The 19856-nt window shown below is 43.2% G+C and overlaps 1 long non-coding RNA gene across 1 annotated transcript in view; it reads right to left on the bottom strand.

Moving 5' to 3' along the window:
- Positions 1 to 19856, bottom strand: part of LOC141134416 (uncharacterized) — a 55624-nt gene that overhangs the window by 26453 nt on the left and 9315 nt on the right. Inside the window, exon 3 of the long non-coding RNA XR_012243139.1 lies at positions 15689 to 15820. This is a non-coding gene — a long non-coding RNA (uncharacterized lncRNA). The remainder of the gene's footprint in view (positions 1 to 15688; positions 15821 to 19856) is intronic.

The following is a 19856-nucleotide window of genomic DNA, read 5'->3' as shown; positions in this document are numbered from 1 at the left end:
GGCAAGAGGGACGACTGCCCTGGGCACTGTGGTATCATCAGAGGTGGGGGGAGCGCAGCATGGAGATTGGGGGGCTGAGATTTGTGTTGACAGGGGGAATTTGGAGGTGGCAGGGGGTATGAATTGTTCTAGGAGGGGAAGTTTGGGGGGGCTAAGAGTTGTGATTTGGGGGGATTTGTGTTTTGAGGGGGATTTGGAAAGAGCATTTGTGCTAGAAGGAGGGATTTGTGGGGGTTTGAGCTAAAAGAAGTCATATAGTGGAGGGTATTCATGCTAGGAAGAGACATTTTTTGGGGGGGGGGGGGTTTGTGCTAGTAGGGATGATTGGGGGGGTATTTGTGCTAGAAGAGGGAATTTGGGGTGGGGGGAATTTGTGCTAGGAGGGTGGATGGGGGAATATGTGCTGGGAGGGGTAATTTGGAGTGGGGGGATGTATACTCGGAGGGTTTGAGAAACTTAGAAAGCTGAAAATTGTCCTGGGCAGGAAGGGGGTAAAAGTGCCCGGTCGGCAAGTGGTTAAGTATGAAAAAAAAATGGTGAAACATTTACAGTGGATATAAAATATCTACACACCCCTGTTAAAATGTCAGTTTTGTAAAAAAAAAAAATAGACAAATATAAATCATTTCAGAACTTTTTCCACCTTTAATGTGACCTATAAACTGTACAACTCTGTGGAACAACAAACTGAAATCTTTTAGGTGGAAGGAAGTAAAAATAAAAAAATAAAATATAATCGCATAAGTGTGCACACCCTTACACTAATATTTTGTTGAAGCACCTTTTGATTTTATTACAGCACTCAGTCTTTGTGGGTATGAGTCTATCAGCATGGCACGTCTTGACTTGGCAATATTTGCCCGCTCTTCTTTGCAAAAACACTCCAAATCTGTCAGATTGCGAGGACATCTCCTGTGCACAGCCCTCTTCAGATCACACCACAGATTTTCAACTGGATTCAAGTCTGGGCTCTGGCTGGGCCATTCCAAAACTTTAATCTTCTTCTGGTCAAGCCATTCCTTTGTTGATTTGGATGTATGCTTTGGTCGTTGTCATGTTGAAAGATGAAGTTCATCTTATTCAGCTTTCTAGTAGAAGCATGAAGGTTTTGTGCCAATATTGACTGGTATTTGGAATTGTTCATAATTCCCTCTACCTTGACTACGGCCCCGTTTCAGCTGAAAAAAAAACAGCCTCAAAGCATGATTCTGCCACCACCATGCTTCACAGTGGGTATGGTGTTCTTTTGGTGATGTGCAGTGTTGTTTTTGCGCCAAACATCTTTTGGAATTATGGCCAAAAAATTCAACTTTGGTTTCATCAGACCAGAACACATTTTCCCACATGCTTTTGGGAGATTTCAGATGTGTTTTTGTAAAATTTAGCCGGGTTTGGATGTTGTTCTTGGTAAGAAAAGTCTTCCGTCTTGCCACTCTACCCCATAGCCCAGACATATGAAGAATACAGGAGATTGTTGTCACATGTACCACACAGCCAGTACTTGCCAGATATTCCTGCAGCTCCTTTAATGTTGCTGTAGGCCTCTTGGCAGCCTCCCTGACCAGTTTTCGTCTCGTCTTTTCACCAATTTTGGAGAGATGTCCAATTCTTGGTAATGTCATTGTTGTGCCATATTTTCTCCACTTGATAATGACTGTCTTCACTGTGTTCCATGCAGGGCTTTTTTTCAGGGGGAACTTGGTGGAACTCAGTTCCACCACCTCTGGCTCAGGCCCTTGGGGGGGGGGAGGGCTGCTCAGCACAATCACTTGTAAACATAGAAGTCTGGTTTCTGTGTTTACAAGTGACAGCTCTGCGCTCCGTGTGTAACCCCCCTGAACTCTGCACTCTGTATGTAATGCAATCCTGATATTTAATGCTCCTTTAAGACCCTCCTACTGTTTGTGAAATTTGACTGACCACACCCACTATTATTTAATGTGATTTGGAGGGCGTGTGTGAGTGGAGGGGTTTTGGGGGGTCGTGGTTGAGTTCCAGCACCTATTGTTTGAGAAAAAAGCCCTAGTTCCATGGTATATCTAATGCCTTGAAAATTCTTTTGTACCCGTCTCCTGACCCTCTAAAGCTTTGGAAGCTCTCTGCGGACCGTGGCTTTTACTGTAGGATGCGACTAAGAAAATGTCAGGAAAGACCTACTAGAACAGCGGAACGTTATTTGAGGTTAATCAGAGGCACTTTAAATGATGCAGATGTGTACTGACTCCTATTTAACATGAGTTTGAATGTGATTGCTTAATTCTGAACACAACTACATCCCCAGTTATAAGAGGGTGTGCACACTTATGCAACCACATTATTTTAGTTTTTTTATTTTTACTCCTCCCCTTTCTAAATTTCAGTATGTTTTTCAATTGAGTTGTACAGTTTATATAGTTTATACTGTACAGGGAGTTGAGTTGTATAGGGAAAGTTCTGCTGTTCTAGTAGGTCTTTCCTGACATTTTCTTAGTCGCATCCTAAAGGTAGAAACAGTTCTGAAATGATTTATCTTTGCCTCATTTTTTTACATCACAGAAACCTGACATTTTAACAGGGGTGTGTAGCCTTTTTATATCCATTGCATTTTATTAAAAGTCGGGCAATTGCTAACGCACCTTGCTTTAGCAAACAGAATGTCATCCAGTTAGGGTTTAGATCTACTGTACTTGTTAAAAAGTTTATTACCTCCTGTATTGTTCAGAATTCCTGAAAGAGTTAATAATCCCATGTTCTTGGCAGGTAAACTGATTAACTGCATCAATAGCTTGGCACTCATATTGAAAGCAGGTGTCCAGAACAAAGCATAAGTGCACACACATAGGGATTAGTAGTAAATGGATATGTCAGCTAATATATAGATGGACAGTGATAGGAATATTGATAGAGGTACAGCAAGACCCATCAGTAATCCTGATACTCATGGGCCTCTTTCTGCAGTGATTTAGTGTACATGGTCCTTCCTTCCATTATTTGCTAGTGAGGAACAGCTGCTGCACAAACCACTGGTGAATAGGGCCCTCTATTAATTACATCAATATGAAGGGCCATAAATATCGTCAAACCCAGAATGTCAATAGCTGACTTGGTCACACCAGCTCTAGACGGCAACCTCCAGATGTATGTAAATAGAAGCTGTTGGAAACACTTCATTTGGCCACCTATTTAATGCTATCTGAATTATTAGTGTAATGGTTCATTTTAGATGCTTTGTACTCGTGCAAATGCTCCGATGCTTGATCCAAGACCTCCCAGCAGGAGGCATAGCTCCCAACTGTCCCAGATTTCGAGGGACTGCCCCTGATTTGGAGCAATGTCCCTCTGTCCCTCATTCCTCCTCATTTGTCCCTCATCTTGGTCTGATCTATATATATATCTGTATATAAAATGCACTTTTTATCTATCAAAAAGTGTTTCCCAGTGCTAAACATTTCATCTGATTTCTAAATTGCTGCATTTGTAAATTCCTAAAGCCAATATAAAGGAATAGTAGTGGTAAAAAAAAGCACTTATGGGTTTAACCAAACTTGTTTTTTTGTACAATTCTCCTTTAGGGGGGCGTGGCAAGGGGTGTGTCCTATGCCTGCATACTTTTGCTGATAGGTGTCCCTCATTCCCATCTCAAAATGTTGGGGGGGGGTTTGGGCGGTCAGCCTCACAGATGGTCGGTGCTGCCATGGGGGTAATTACAAGCACTGATCTCCTTGCATAGCTTTTCTAAAATCTCACCAAAGCCCCCCCCCCCCCCCCCCAACAGGGCTGATAAAAAATATAATAATAATAAAAAAAAGAAAGAATTGTAATAAATAAATATTTAAAGGTTAAATTGTAAAAATAATAAAAAATAAAATAAAAAAAAAACTCTGGCACCATCCACTCCCCCCCCCCCCAAAAAAGAAAGAAAGAATTGTAAAAAAAATTAACAAAAAAAAAATATAATAGAAAAATAAATTGTAAAAAATAAAAAAAACTACTGACACAGTGCACGCCTCATCAGTCCCCATCAGTGCCACCTATCAGTGCCACCTATCAGTGCCCATCAGTGCTGCATATTAGTGCCTCCTCATCAGTGCCACCCCATCAGTGCCCTTCACTGCCACCTTATCAGTGCCCATCAGTGCCGCCTCCTCAGTGCCCATCAGTGCCACCTATCAGTGCCCATCAGTGCTGCATATTAGTGTCACTGTCACATGGCATTAAAAAAGTATCGGTAATCGGTCTCGGCGAGTACTTGAAAAAAGTATCGGTACTAGTACCCGGTCTTAGAAAAGTGGTATCGGTGCAACCCTACTATATATGACAATCCACTAAGCAAATGGTTATCTTAACGAAGAATTCCAGGTATGGATATTTTTACTTAGCTGCATTGGTCCAGCTTTAACCAGTGTACCTTTGTATATACCATATCTGCTGGATCCTACTAGAAGCTGGAAATCACTGTAGTAGGCATCGTTACTTCAGTGATCTTCCCTAGCTCCTGGGTCCTGTGCCAAATGGCAGCCCTGCTGCATTGTGAGAACGTATTCCGGTTGCTGGGTAAAGTCTGGTGATCATCGGTCATCTGCATGCTGCAAACACCAGCTGGCGCAGCACACTACACCTGCCCTTGTGCCACTCTGTGCCCTCACACCTTCTGTCATCACTACCAGGGGTGTTGGAAAGGAGGTGCAAGAGAAGCCCCCTCTCCAGCTCGATCACCACCAGGTATGTGACAAGATTACTGGAGTAAGAATGCTTACTACAGTGATTTCCACAGGTAACTGTAGCTATGTAAAAATATCCATAACTGGGATTCTTCTTAAATACAATATTTTTCCAGGTCCTTGCAGTGCTTATGGACTGGTCCAGAGCCAGAGTGCTTATAGATGGGTCCTGTCTTTTTTTATTTGTCTATTTAAACTAAAAAAGGAACTTTTCTTCACGGTCATGCTGATCCACTGATTCCAATATTGTCCTGCTGTCAGCCTTGGAACAAGTTTGCAGATCAGTTAGTCTGACTTTATTCTGACCAATTATACTGCATTGTAGGCAGGTGCCTACAAGCAGGATTTTGTGTGTAATTAAGCTAATTGGTTTCTGCTCTGGCAGGGAAAGGGTTAACTGGCTCTTTTTCCTGGGCTTTTTGAGTCCTGCCTTCCTTCCTGATGCATAAATTAGGGGAAAGCCTGGGCCCAGGTAGAGACCCTGCACATGGGACACCGAGGAAGGGCTGCCGCCTCATGTTGTCCCACAAGATACCAGAGTTTCCGAGGAATATGTCAGCTTTGGAGGGCACCAGTTATGGACTTACATCTTCCATCTAGGGTTGGAACTGCATTGGCCTTGTATTGACTTTTGCCACTAAACTGTTCTAAGCCTGGTCTAAAGTTATTTAAAGCGGAAGTGAACCCATCCATAAAACTGCTTCATTTCCGGCACGTGCCGGAAATGTAACACTCCCATTGGATGTGCTCTCAACCAAACTGTCAAGCCATCCAATGGCTGGTGTCATAACTGATCACATGTGCAGCATCATGGCAGTTGTAGATTAAACAGAGGCAAAGATGGCAGCTTCCTTGGCAGAAAACGATAGAGGGTTTACTTACACTTAAAGAGGTGCATGGTATAAAATGGAGTATGAGAACTGGGCCTATAAAGCACACATGGAGTATGAAAGCAAGGCCACTATAAAGGGTTAACTCGGCAGAAGTGTTGGAATTAGAGAACAGTTGTCACAGATTACCAAGAACTGGTGGGAAGTGTATAGAAGCTGGTCATGAAGCGTGGTACCTGGCGATGGTGACAGATCCTTTGGTAGCCAGGGGGTCGGTATTCTGGCTCCCTCCCTAGCGGTCAGTTTCCCCAAAGTATCTGGGAGCAAATCTGCGGTACAGAGTCCCTTGTACCTACTCGCATAGTACAGGAGAGGTGAAGGAGTAATATTGAGCATGCAAGAGGTTGGTGCTAGTGCTCGGCAGGACCCCATTCTGTCACTGAGTGAGGTGGCAGAGGTACACTGGGCTGGTGGAGAGGGCACAGGCCAAGCAGTGTCCCTCCTAAATGCAACATACACAAGAAAGGTATGTAGTAACATGGGACAGCATATTTTACTGAGGGACTCTGTACATGTTAACTACTGAATACAGTGTACGGCCATTATGTTGACTTTCACATGAACACGCCTGGTTCTGAGTGCATACACCTGAGAGCTACCCCAATGTGCAGGGTGAGTAGGCCCTGTCCACAGCATGTAGGTTTCAGGTCAGTGATTCAGTAATAAAGTTAGACAACCAGACACCCAGCAATCCAACATTTTCAGAAGGAGATCTGTAAATGCAGCCCCCATATTTCAGTCAGCACAAATTTCCTTTAAGACACCATGCAAACTCGGCAATTAGCTCCGATGCATGGGGCTTTGGTATTCAGCTATGGGCAGAGGGTGGAGGTGTCATGTCCATCCCCACTGCTGGCAACCTGCCAAACTCTATGAAAGTCTGGAAGCTGCTGCAACTGGATGGGCTGGATGGTGCACCTAGCAGTATGCATGTTTAGGGCAGTATGCGCCCACATACAAATGCTCAAAACACAGGCTTCTTGCATTCCAGGCATTCATCCTGTGTGCATACTGCACTAAATATTCGCGTGTAGCGGTGTAGTTTCCACTAGTAACAAACACCCACCGTATCACCCTGCTGCCAGACTCCCATATATCACTTGCAGAGACAATGAACAGTTCTTTGCTGGTTCTGTTTTTGTTTATTAGGGGGTACAACTTGGTTGGGGAAAGGGGTATATGGGATGCCCATAGAATAGTTCACTTTGCCGTCATATTTAGAGATTTTACAGACTAGCACATAGTTTGAGCCTGAAGGAATGGTGTGCATGTTTAACAGCTACAGTCTTTTCTCTGCATCACCATGCAGACTATTGCTCCTCCTCTGCATAACTCCTGCAGACTATTGCTTCCAGAACTTCTTCACCCATGACCGTGTAAAGATGGGGACATCACTCTTGACCATGTAAGGGTAATGTTCCAGAAATCCTCTCCTCCTGCACAAACTTATACTGTAGTTATCAATGTAATGTCACATCTTCTTCTGTAAGTAAGAAGGACCCACTCTGAATAGTTCCTCATGCTGACTCTGGTTTCTCGCTGCTACTAGGCCAGAGGCCTGTAGTACCTCTCCCCGGAGGCCTAGTAGTTTAAAAGCACATTCTAAGTGGTGGACTACTGTTCCCATCTATCCTAGCTTGCAAAGCCTATGCCCTCAGGCCACATCGATTTGACACTACTCCCCACAGTCTCTCCTCTGATCAAGGACTCCTCATCAATGACTGTGTAATGATGAGGACTTCACTAATGACCGTGAAAAAGTGAAGTTCCCTCACAGACTTCTTGGCACATCCAGCCCTCTACTGTGGTACACTCACCGACCTTCCTCTTCCCCGAGTCCTTGATGGAAAACTTAACCGGACCGTACGTTCCGACAGCTTCACCTGCCCCTCTGCTCCAGGAGTTCCTCATCAATGCCCGTGTAATGATGAGGACATCACTAATGACCATGTAAAAGTGAAGTTCCCTCACAGTTCTCCCCGGACCTCCTCCTGCAATCGGCGCACCCCCCCCCCCAGATGGGGGTGCCCTCCTGCTGCTGTCTAGCACTCCATTCTCCACTTCACTCGGCCGACAACCCCCCCCCCAGTGGCATGTTACCTCAGCTTATATAGGAGGCCCGCCCCCTGCCAATTCCAGTTGGGGATTGGTCAGGGCTCCCACATGAGCTGCCTGCCACTCCAGTTCTAGGCCCTTCCCCTCTTCCAGAACATTCTCCCTGGAAGCAGGGGAGGCGCCCCAGTACTGAAGCACAGATGGTCACACCCACTGCTACACTAACCACTCCCTGACCCCAGATCAAAACAGACAGGCCTAGCTCAGAGCATAGGTCTTTCTAAATTTACCTGTGCTGACAATCTTCTAGCAAAAAATCCTATGCTAGCACCTACCTATTGGTAGAGGGTGCTACATGTGCAACTCCAGCCCCATCCAGCTGTAACAGCTGCTAGGCTTGAATAGAATTTGACAGGCTGCCAGCAGTGGGACTGTACACCGGTGCTCTCCACCCGCAGCTTAATGCCAAAGCCCAATGCATTGGGGCTAATTGCCCAGTGTGCGTGGAGTCTAAAAGGTTTTTCTACACATTTCATTTTGGTAGATGCTGGAGTGTTAAACAACCTGAACTTTCCCTATATCTATTTAGGATGCAGTTAGAAATATCTGCACCTAGGCCAGCACACTTGCTGTGGACATTGTGGGGGGTCCTCAATTTGCCTGATGTAATTTTAGAATCGACTTATATTATAGAGAATGTATCAGGAGCTGATGCATCATCCAAAACTCAAGGTGGGCAGGAACAGATCAAAACTTAAACTGAATCTCTGTACTGATGTAGCACCCTCCTTGTTTTTTTTCTTGTGCTCCTCTGTGTTTAGTGTAGCAGCTGCTGCTTTGGGATGATCAGGGTCCCACAGGCTGCACATTTGTTTGCTTCTCCCTGCTTTCTAGAAGGGTCAGAACATGGAAGTGGAGCAGTCTAGGTTAGCACTGCAAATTTTCATGAAGTCCCAGTCAATCCCTGGGGATGCAAGCTCAGGAGGTGGTTGTAGAGAACATAAGTAGTCTGGAGCTAGTCAAGGTCCCTGTCCAGTAGGAGAAGCACCCAGCCTAGAGGGCTGCCGCCCTCCCTGGCAACAAGAAACCTCTACCAAGAGCTCATCAAGGCCCCAGCTGGAGCCCTACTCTCTGAGGGACATCAAGCTAAGGAAGGGGGATTTCACATAGGATCCAGTCTGGCAAATCCACTAAGCAACTTTCTGCCTGACTTTGAGGGAGGGACTTGTGACTACAGACCTGAGAGCGGGATCTGGGTGAATGCTGCTGTTGTTAACCTACTGGTACACAAAGACTGAGGTTTGCCTGGCTTGGTACACTGCTCTTGGTGTCTCAGTGCTTCCCACGCCCAGGGTTATTTCTAAGGGACTTTTCTAAGGAGTATCTGCAGAAGAAAGGATGTCCTCTTGCAACTGTTCTACACTCTGAAGTATCCCACAGCTCCTTAAGCCCTATTCAAGTTATACTGCAATAAACTTTAAAAAAAGCAACTCCTAGACTACTCATTGAGCCAGAGTTGTGAATGCTGCTGTGTGTTTGGCTACTGCCATTACACTGTTGGGAAAGGGAACCTGCGACTAGGTAGTAGGACAAGCCAAAAGTTCAGCACTACACTAAACAATTACTTTGCTCAAGTGTAAGCTACCCCTCCCTGCAATATAAAATGCTGACCACTTTTCTTTTTTGTCTGCTTATTTACCCCCTTTTTTTAATAGTCCAGTGCGCCATTTTGGCCTGGGCAAGAATGACGTGGACCTCAGGCCAATAGCCCACTTAGCTATGCAAATTATATATCCCAGGAGGCTTCAGTATTGGGAGGATGAACTTTGAGGCACCTTATCTGAGGACCAGTTGACTGAACCAGGAAAATATAGCTGGCTCCCAACTGGATGAGGATGTCATCATCTATATTCAGCCCAATCAGAGAATGCCTTGTAATCATTGACAAAAACAAGGTATTTCATGAATGTGTTGCGTTTGATAAATATTATGATTTTATATCTCAGACTTTAGTGCAGGTGTGGAACAATCTGTTTAGTAGTTTGTCACAGAAACAGAAATCAGGTTGTGTTTGAGTGGATGCTTCTCAAACTAATGACTTGGTAACAAGTACACAGGCTGTCCTCAAACAATGGGAACTTAGATACGATTGTTGCATTTCAGTTGATTGTTGTTCAGTCTATTGTTGTGTAACTGTTGTAAACAATAGATTGACAACCTGACATACACTATGTATAACCTATGGCATGTATGATAACAGAGTGCCATCTTGAGGCAGAATTTGAGACTATCTCCCGAATTGAAAATGGTACAGTTGGAGCAGTCTGTTGTTTTGTAACTAAGGTAAGCAAGTTTGTAACCGTTGTTGACAATAGCTTGACAACCTGACATATAAAAGGTTGTCAGGCATAAGCTGGACAGGACTCCATAATGCCTTAACACCAAGGAAGGAAGGTCTGTACCAGCCAGAACCTGAAGACACTTTCGTCTGATCTCCAGCAACTTCTTAGAAGCTTGAGTCCTCTTTGGCTACGGAGATCACGAACACACAGTAACCTGAAATAACTTTTAAGCGTATTTCCACTGTTTACAGACAAACGTTTCTGCTTATTTGCTAGGCATTTTGCTTGTTATATTAGTCAGTCTTCTATTGTAATTCTAATATTGTGATATTGTTAATAATGTTTTGTATGTAAAGCATTTTTGTATAGTAAAAGCACATTTATACACTGCAGAGGTCTGAGCTTAATTGCTTATACCACAAAGTAAACTTACTAGATAGATGCAAGCAAAACAATAAATGGTGGCAGTGCCAAGCAAGCGACCTCATGTGGTGAATGTAACAGAAGGGACGCTGCACACACAGGACCCAGAAGATCGGGCTATCACTGAAGTATTGCTGACTACCAAAGTAATTTCTGATTTCCAACTTCCCCATTGCTCCATCAGGTATAAATAGGGTTGCCACCTTTCCTTCAAGCCAAAACCAAACACTTTAGTGGCCTGGGAAACCTTTGGGTGCCCACAGAAAAGTAGTAATGCGGTGCACATAGTGTGCTGTAGCAAACAGGGGGTGTGGCCAAATTGTTCTTGCTGACATCATCGTCCTGCCCCCCAGTAATGCCAAACCTGCCCCCAGACAGCTGCCCACAGCTCCTAGAGAGCAACAGATTTGTGTGTGACAATCATGGTTACTTGGGAAGCCACAGCCCGGTCTGCATAATATGTCTGGGTTTCAGTCCGCCTGAGACCCGGACACATGGTTCAAAACCCAGACTGTCTGGGTGAATCCCAGACAGGTGGCAACTCTAAGTATAAAATATGCATACTTAGACTGTACTAAGCTGGACCAATGAAAGTTTACAGCCCAAAAAATTCATGGTGTTCAGCTTTAAGATAAGGAAGCCAAACAAGTGTGAACAGGCCCAAAAAGTCATAATGGCCACCATAAGGTAGAAAAAAAAAATGCAGACACCATACCAAAAAGTATTCTCTGTGTACCCTGCCTGGAAACAATGCTCTCTCCTCTAGTCATGCATAACTCCCAACATGAATGAAAAAAAAAAACAGACTAACATCTGAATTCACCAGCTTCTTGTCAATTTACAATGCCTCATTACTCCAGGCACACAGACAGCTGATAGGGTTTTATTTAACAGAAAGGCCAGGCTAGTCAATTGACATCAGGGCACAGAAATTCGCTGGACACTGAAAGGTTAAGTCAGTTCTAAGAAACCTCCAACATGTCAGCAAAAATTAGCAGGGAAGGTGGCCGGGCCGTCAATAAAGGACACTTGCAATTAGTTAATGATTAGGATGGTAACATTGCGGAATCAATAGCAAGATGAGCCACCTTGTAGAAATTTGCATGCATTGAGAAAATCTATACGGTTACAAAATAATAGTAGCCACAGCACAAAATGATTGCACAGATCGTGCCAAGCTGGTTATTTGCACAAAAGGAAATGTTGTATTGTACGCTATTGTGGCCATCTGATTGTAAAGTCTGTATTATAACATGAATGCAGATTGGTTTTACTAATTTTGTCTCAAACTGTTATATTTTCCTTTAATTCTCCTTTTTTAAATTTGTGTGCTTTTCAAAACTGATAATATGAGGGCTATACCGAAAGAAATGCAAAAGCAGGCATAACTTTTTTCTTAACTGGCTGGAGGCTGCTTTCACAAGTCCTGGGCGTTTTGAATTGCGGGCAGATTTGCCGCGATTCCGCCGCAATTTCAAACCGTCCAGGTGTGAATGACAAGTCACACAATGCTCATTTCAGATGCCATTCATTTGAATGACACCTAAAAACACGGTGCAGTTCTTCCATGATTGGAGCATGATAAATTGTGAAAAACCGCGTCGCATGAAGCGTATTCCCCTAAAAGAAGCTCCTGAATCTTCTTTTGCAACAAGCTTCATGCGATGCGGTTTGCCGCAATTGCAGTGCGATTTACCGCGCGACAATCGCGGCAGAGCCGCATCCCATTTTTAAGTGCCGTTCAAATGAATGGCACCTGAAAAGTGCGTTGCGTGATGTGTCATTCACCGTGCAATTGTTCGTTAAAGTACCGTACAGTACCGTATCCCAAAAAATGGCCTGGTCATGAAGGGGGGGGTAAAGCTTCCGAAGCTGAAGTGGTTAGGAAAGTAATGGAGTTGTGTTCTAGCTTGTAACTACAGGACTGTATAACATATCACATCAGAAACAAACATAATAGTAAAGAGTCTGAAGGTCTTCCACAAGTACCAAATTTATAGGAACATTCATTTACAGACTAATTATAGACTTAATAATAAAAGTCATCCTAACACTGCGAGCAGAAAAAACTTTGCTCAAATGTGAAGCTTTTACAAAGTGGAGGTGATAAGTATTAACAGTAACTAAGAAATTAAAATGTGCTAAAATACTTTCAAAGTACGAAGAAGAAAAACATTATAAAAAAAGAGAAGTAAGTGAAGTAGAATGTAGGAGCGACGCCGGGCAGGAACTCCAATGAAGTAGATGTATTCAACTGGCCAGGAACAAACAAGTCAAGCGAACTCACTGACTAAAGCCGTCCATAGACAGCAGGAACCGTCTGAGATTCAAACCATGTATGGGCAGGCTGAATGTACCCAAGTTGATTGATCGATCAACTTGAGTAGAACTAGCCTGTTGGACTTTACGTGCGATTATTGCCAGCAGCTGTTATAGCAATGCACATTGTGTTCTCCCAGTAGGGACAGCTTCCCCCACCCCCTGCTGGGAGAACACAATGGCTCAGCAGGAGGGATTCCCCCATCTACACTGACTGCGATGATGGAGAAATCAAGCACATTTTCTTTCGGGTTGCAGGAAAGAAAATTGCTCCATCTACAGTGTCTTGAAAAAGTATTCACACCCCTTGAAATTTTCCACATTTTGTCATGTTACAACCAAAAACATAAATGTATTTTATTGGGATTTTATGTGATAGACCAACACAAAGTGGCACATAAATTGCGAAGTGGAAGGAAAATGATAAATGGTTTTCAACATTTTTTACAAATAAATATGTGAAAAGTGTGGAGTACATTTGTATGGCTCCCCCCTGAGTCAATACTTTATAGAACCTCCTTTCACTGCAATTACAGCGGGAAGTCTTTTTGGGGATGTCTCTACCAGCTTTGCACATCTAAAGAGGGACATTTTTGCCCATTCTTCTTTCCAAAATAACTCAAGCTCTGTCAGATTGGATGGAGAGCGTCTGTGAACAGCAATTTTCAAGTCTTGCCACAGATTCTCAATTGGATTCAGGTCTGGACTTTGACTGGGCCATTCTAACACATGAATATGCTTTAATCTAAATCATTCCATTGTAGCTCTGGTTGTATGTTTAGGCTATGGCCCGGTTGGCATGTGGTTAAAGAGTAACTCCACTTTTGTTAAGAAAAAAAACATTCCCCTCTGGGTGATCTGTGTACATTGCAGGGATTTTAACAAACTATGGGGTTGATTTACTAAAGGCAAATTGACTGTGCACTTTGCAAAGTGCAGTTGCATTCTACAAGAGCAGTTGCTCCAGAGCTTAGTAAATGAGCAGAAGCTCTGCTGACTTCCATCATCCAATCACATGCAAGCAAACATGCTGTTTTTTTATTTTCCTTTGCATGTGATCGGGTATTCTTTGCAAAGTGAAGCCTTACCTCATTTACTAAGCTCTGGAGCAATTGCACCTGCAGAGTGCAACTGCACTTTGCAAAGTGCACAGTCTAGTTGCCTTTAGTAAATCAACCCCTATGTTTCAGATTCCTACCTTTTGTTATTCTGAAGATATAGCTGTGTGTTTGTCTGTGTCCATGTGCACAGTTAATCTGTATGGGAGTGGTTTTATACATATCAATCAGCTGCTGCACCTGCAGGGCACTAATGAGGAAAGTGTCAGGGCCTGCATCCCTTTAGACAAGATTTCCCATTGGGAGCATCATGCCAAAAATGGCATTTTTGTTGCAGGGGGTGCCGGAAACCTGACTTGTATCTTAGTGCAGACTTCTGGGAAAATCAGTGAGCCAATCACACAAGCAGGAAATTAAATTTCTGGGGGACGTTCCATACAACATCTGTGTACAGAACACCTCAAGGTGGCCATTTTGTATTTTACAGAAAGTTACAGAGCTGCAGATAAAAAAGGAAAGGTCATTTTTAATAACATTTAATTACAATATGACTTGTGTTGCAAATGTATATACTGTGTTTTTTTGAAGTGTCTATCTGGCAGAGCAATAAACCTGTCAAGTGTAAATAATTGTATATTATTATTTTTTTATCTTAAATTTTTTTCCCCAATAAAATTGGAGTTACCCTTTAACCCCTAGTTCACACTAAACATTGCTTTGAAATTGTTCGAGTTCACTTTAACATGCACAATTTCAAAGACGCATTTCAGTCTGACTTCGGGGGCGACTTGAAAGACATCTGTGTGAATTCATGCACAATTTCAAAGACCCCTATTGAAATCACCCCCAAAGTCGCCAAAAGTAGTTTAGGAGCTACTTTTGGAAGTTGGTGCGGCGCCACAACTTGTGTTGCAAATGCACACTCTGTATTATTAATTTTACTTTATTCTTTTAAATTTTTATTGGCTTTTTTTTCCATGAAGGTGGAGTTATCCTTTAAGGGAGGGGTCTCAAACTGGTGGCCCTCCAGCTGTTGCAGAACTACAAGTCCCATTATGCCTCTGCCTGTGGGAGTCATGCTTGTAACTGTCAGCCTTGCAATGCCTCATGGGACTTGTAGTTTCACAACAGCTGGAGGGCCGCCAGTTTGAGACCTCTGCTTTAAGGGCTGTACAGTACAGTCATAGGTGTTACCTTGAGTTATCTCCGAAAATCAAAATACAAAGGCTTCTGTGATCAGGCAGTAGAGGAGAGGGGCAGGCATTGCTGCTCTATGTGTTTCTCCTATCTGGCAGAGCAATAAACCTGTCAAGTGTAAATAATTGTATATTATTATCTTTTTTGCCATTTTTTTCCCCATGAAAGTGGAGTTACCCTTTAAAGGCTGAACAGTACAGCCAAAGGTGTTACCTTTAGTTATATACAAAGGCATTGCTGCTTTGTGTGCTTCTCTTCTCTCAGATGCGGAAGTGTCTATCTGGCAGAGCAATAAACCTGTTAAGTGTAAATAATTGAATATTATTATTTTTTTATTTGCTATTTTTTTCCCATAAAAGTGGAGTTCCCCTTTAACCCCTCGTTCACACTAAATACGGCTTTGAAATTGTGCAAGTTCATCTGAACTCACACGATTTCAAAGCCGAATTTCAGTCCGACTTCGGGGACGACTTGGAAGACATCCGTGTGGGTTCATGCACAGATGTCTATTGAAATTGCCCCCGAAATTGCCAAAAGTAGTGCAGGAGCTACTGTGGAAATCAGGGCGGCTCCACAACTTGTATTGCAAATGTATACGCTATATCATTATTTTTCATTTATTAATTTTCATTTTAATTTGCTTTTTTTTCCCATGAAAATGGAGTTACCCTTTAAGGGCTGAACAGTACAGCCATAGATGCTACCTTGAGTTATTTCCAAAAATCGAAATACAAAGGCTTCTGTGATCGGGCAGCAGAGGGGAGGGGCAGGCATGGCTGCTCTGTGTGCTTCTCTTCTTGCAGATCCTGAAGTGTCTCTCTGGCAGAGCAATAAACCTGTCAAGTGTAAATAATTCTATATTATTATTATCTTTTTTATTTGCTATTTTTTCCCATTAAAGTGGAGTTTCCAATTAACCCCTCAACACACTAAACACGGCTTTGAAATCATGCAAGTTCATATGAACTTGCACGATTTCAAAACCACATTTCAGTCCAACTTCGGCACAACTTGAAAGACATCTGTGCGGGTTCATGCACACAGGTCTATTGAAATTGCCCCCCGAAGTTGCCAAAAGTAGTGCAGGAGCTACTTTTGGAAATTGGTGCGGCTTCGCCACTTGTGTTGCAAATGTATACACTATAGTATAATTATTATTTATTTTTTTTTTTTAAAGGGTAAATTTATTTAAATTCACAAGATTTTACATTTCCATATCACATTTCACTTTTTCATACAATATCAGTAAATTACTTTACAGACTGTTATCATTTATTTAAACCATATAACTGTTGATATATATATGTATATCATTTTTAACCTAGAAAATAACCAATAAAATTGTTTATTCCACAAGTCATCCGCTTTACTGTTTCTTTCTCAATCCCCATTATTGTGCATCCTACCCATGTTCCACATATGGCATTTATTCCCTCACATCTTATGTAATTGTCACTTTTGTCATCCTATCGTTAACAATAACGATAGGGCTTTTACACTGCAATATCTCCAGAAATATTTTTAATCCATTTTCCCCACACTTTGTCAAACTTTTTATTGCTACCTCTGGCTTGATATGTAAGTTTATACATTGGTATGGCATTATTAACCAATTTTAACCAGTCTTGTAGGGAGGGGGGGGGGGGGTCTGAGTTTTTCCATTTTAGAGCCAGTGCTTTCTTAGCATAACAAAATACTATTCTCAGAAGGGTCTTCTGTGATGTGGGCAATTCCTCCTCTTCCTGGTCCCCAAGGAGACACCTGGCCAGGGAATATATATTTGGAAGCTCAAGTTTCTCCTCCATATAAGTAAGGATTGTCTTCCAATATGACATCACCCGAGGGCATTGCCATACCATATGGAAGAAGTTCCCCAGCTCTGCATTACAACGGGGGCATTCCGGGAATTCCCTCCTACTCATTTTGTGTAGTCGTTCTGGTGTATAACAAATTCTATGAAAATAATTGAACTGAAGCATTTTATCTCTATCTGAGATCATTGAGGACAACATTGTTACCAACATCTCCAGCCAGTTCTCCTCCCCAAGGGACGGTATATCCATCTTCCACTGTGCTGCCACCCTCTCCACCCTGGGGGTAGAGGATGCCAGCAGAGCCGAGTAATACCTAGAGATCATTTTTACATGATCTTCTTCAGCGATCATTTTTTCCATTGTAGAAGGGGAGAGATTTATTTTACCCCTACCAGATTGAGCCATTGCGGCATGACGTTGCTGGAGGTATCGGAAGAAGAAAGCATTGGGGATGGCGTATTCAAATTTCAGGTCTGTAAATGATCGAAAAAATCCATCTCTGAACAGCTGATGTGCATACTTAACCCCATATGCTGCCCAGCACACCCCATCCGGTACTTTAGCTATTTCTTTAAGCTGGGGGTTATGCCATAGTGGGGCATTGGGAGATTCCACCAAGCTAGACCCACCCATTTTGGCATTGCACAAATGAAATATTTTGTATGACAGCTTCAAAATATCAGCACCCTGATCCGGATAAGGGCCATTTCTATAAGGTATATTGATCAATGCCTCATACGAGTACACCTGAGCAGCTTGGGTTGCTACCGAGGTGATAGTCATCTTCGGAAAACCCCACCAGTGTACATGTGTTAGTTGAGCAGCAAGGTAGTAACAGCGTAAGTTTAGCAGAGCCAACCCTCCTGATCTTATAGGTAAGTGAAGTGTCTCTAGTGATATTCTAGCTGGTTTGGGGCCCCACAGGAAGGAGGAGATTGTCTTATCTATATCCACGAACCATTTTTTAAGGACATATACTGGGGCATGCCAGAGCAGATACAAAAACCTGGGCAGGTAAATCATTTTAAATATGTTGATTTTCCCTAGGAGGCCAAGATGCAGCTTGGCCCAGGTCTGTGTACTCTCTTTTAGCCTTTTCCAGACTGGCATCAGGTTATTAGACACATATAAGCTTAGTGGCAACTGGATCTCAACCCCCAAATATCTAAATTTGTTAAATATTTTCAGTGGGACTTCCGGAGGGAGTTCCGGGTTATACGTAGGGTCCAAGGGGAGCATCACTGATTTACTCCAGTTCACTTTGAACCCCGAGTACTTCCCAAAGTCAGAAATTTTATCTAGGGCTGTGCGCAGTGATCCCTCCGCTTCTTCTAGATACAATAGCATATCATCTGCGTATAAAGATGTTTTCTCCTACCTGTCATTAATCATACAACCCTTGATTAATCCGTCTGCTCTCAGCATAGCCGCCAGCGGCTCTATTGCCAGGGCAAACAGCAGGGGCTATAAAGGGCACCCCTGCCTTGTGCCCCTAGCTATTTTAAATTGCCCCGTAACGTTATTAATCCTTAGCCTAGCTTGGGGGTCTGCATACAAGAGTTCAACCCATTTTATGAATTTAGGGCCGAATCCCAGCCGCCCAAGGACCGCAATCATGTAGGGCCATTCTATAGAATCAAACGCTTTATGAGTGTCTAGTGACACCACCACTCGGGTATCTAGGGCAGGGCCCTTAGATTGGATTATAGTGAAAAGGCGTCTCAAATTTATGGCAGTCGACCTTTCAGGAATTAATCCTGTCTGATCAGGATGGATAATGGATGCAATAACCTTATTCTGTCTTTTCGCCAAAAGTTTAGCTAAAATTTTTGCGTCAACATTAATAAGAGATATTGGTCTGTATGACTCACATAAATCATGGTCCTTGTGCGGTTTTGGGATCAACACTATCAATGCTTCTCTCATGGATTCAGTATACCCCTATCATATGCGTCCTCATACATTGCCATGAGCTTAGGGGTCAAAATTTCTGCATAAGTCCCGTACCACTCCACCGGGAATCCATCTGAACCAGGGGTCTTATTAGGTTTTAGGGACCCAATAGCTGATATAACCTCTTCAATCGTAAAGGGATTATCCAGTTCCCCTGCCCCCTCTTCCGTGAGCTCTAGTAGGGGTATTGGGCCTAAATATTCCCGTACCTCCTCCATCCCATAACCCACCTTTGAGGTATATAATTCCGTATAGAATGCTAAAAATGCATTTGCTATGTCTACTTGTGATGTACATGGTTTCATATTCGCATCCAGTATTCGTGGTATAGAGGTCGGAGCTTGTTATGAGTGGGCCAAGTATGCCTATAGCCTGCTGTTCTTATCCCCAAATTCAAATATCCGCTGCGCTTGGTAAAGTAATTTCTTCTGTGTTTTTTCTATTAACACTAAGTCTAAGTGTCTTATACTCTCCCTCCATATTCTATACGTGTCAGAGGTAGGATTTTTTATGTATTCTACCTCAGACTCGGTGGCCACCTGTTCTGCCTCCCTCACCTTCCATCCCCTGTCTGACTGGGGTTGTTTGATCAATCCCGATGTGGAGCCCCGAAGCGTGGCTTTGAAAGCATCCCAAGTGATCCCAATCAGAACCTCTTTTTTATTTTCTATCCAAAAGTTATTAATGGATGTAGCAGTTGACCTCTCAAAGCACTCCTCCTTAAGCCACAGAGGGGTCAGTCTCCACACCACATACCCCCGTGGTTTCTCCATGTCAATAGTGAGAAGCATGGGGGAGTGATCCGAGATGGCCCTCAGCAAATATTGAGCATTCATCACCCTCGGCAACCATTCTCTAGACACAAAACATAAATCTATCCTGGAAAGGTGGAAGAAAGGTGGAAGAAAAACATGAATATTCCTTGGCGTCTGGGTGTTTCCAACTCCATGCCTCCACTAAGTCATAAGGCTTTACACATGCTTCCAGTGGGGATCCTCCCACTGTAGCCATCCCATGTCTGTCCTTCTCCGGGGATAATACTGCATTCAAATCTCCAGCTAAAATAAGGTGACCTTCTGCCATCTGCAACACCTCCACCATCATC

This window comes from Aquarana catesbeiana, linkage group LG03 (assembly GCF_042186555.1).
Source record: "Aquarana catesbeiana isolate 2022-GZ linkage group LG03, ASM4218655v1, whole genome shotgun sequence".
Lineage (NCBI taxonomy): Eukaryota > Metazoa > Chordata > Amphibia > Anura > Ranidae > Aquarana > Aquarana catesbeiana.
Note: the sequence above shows the minus strand (reverse complement) of the source record. Positions and strands in the feature narration are given on the sequence as shown.